Here is a 1,445-nt window from a genome sequence, read left to right on the forward strand (position 1 = left end):
TATATATAAAGAATTCAAGAAGATGGACTCCAGAAAATCAAATAACCCCATTAAAAAATGGGGCACAGAGCTAAACAAAGAATTCTCAACTGAGGAATATTGAATGGCTGAGAAGCACCTGAAAAAAATGTTCAACATTCTTAATTATCAGGGAAATACAAATCAAAACAACCCTGAGATTCCACCTCATACCAGTCAGAATGGCTAAGATCAAGAATTCAGGTGACAGCAGATGCTGGCGAGGATGTGGAGAAAGAGGAACACTCCTCTATTGCTGGTGGGATTTCAAGCTTGTACAACCACTCTGGAAATCAGTCTGGCGGTTCCCCCTCTGTTTACAGTGAATAAATACCATCTTAAGTAGAGTTTAGTTAATGTTCTGTCCTTCCTTGGCCCTCAGCCAGCAGTAGGGTGGAGAACAGGCCACAGGGAAAGGCCTTAGGCTCCTTTTCTGGTTCTTTCCGCTGAGGCCACTTGTAGCCCTAAAGGTTTAGAAGAATTTAGGGCAGAAATTAGGCCTGATACTCCCAACAGCTTGAATTTGTGGACTGTTGCTATTGTCTGCTTGTGGGTTTGCATCTGACCCGCATAGAACTGCGAGGCTTTGACCTCAGCATTGAACTTGCTCTATTTGTTTGGGGCAAGTCCCTTCCACCCACTGAGCTTCAGCCAGTCTAGCTACCAACTAACTGGACTAGGCAGATGGTCTCTGGGTGCCTGAATACTCCAACTTCCCATATTCCAGAAATAGTTCATGAACTTCTATTACAGTTTACAGCGGTTGTAGCGTCACAGCAAAGTTTATCAGAGACTCCAGAAAACTGTCGCCCATCCCCTGTTCTCCCATGCACATACTGTTCTCCATGACTGACTGTTGACATTCCCTACCAGAGTGGAAAAAATATGCATTAAAATTGATGAGCCTGTACTGATGCAGTCTCAACCCAAAGGCCACACCTTCACAACTTGCCTTGGAGCTCAAACTTGGTGGGTATCCTGTGGGTTTCAGCCAATGTTGAGCTATGTCCCTGACAATGTTACACTGAATAGCTTTGTTGGTCCCCCCCCCGTCTTCTGTATGACACCCATTCTCGCCCCTTTCTATCAATTCTTAGCAATCCTAGATATTCTCACCCTCCCTAAAGTTCTGAGGTAGCCACAATTACCCCATAATCAGTTTTCAGGTCATCTAGGCAAATGCTAAACAGTAATTCTTGTTAGATTATTCTTTTTCTTGAATTTGCAGTTCCCTAACAATGTGTAGACTGTGCACCACAACTTTTCCAAGAGACAGATTGTGACTTTCCCTAGTGTATCTCAATCCCTGTGTCCCTTTAGCAGGGTAGAATGGCTGGAGGAGGCTGGAGCTGGCTATCTGTCCTACCCCTATTCCTTCCTCCCACCCACCCACCTCCTACACACACACACACACACACACACACACA

The sequence above is a fragment of the Mus pahari genome, chromosome X (assembly GCF_900095145.1).
Source record: "Mus pahari chromosome X, PAHARI_EIJ_v1.1, whole genome shotgun sequence".
Lineage (NCBI taxonomy): Eukaryota > Metazoa > Chordata > Mammalia > Rodentia > Muridae > Mus > Mus pahari.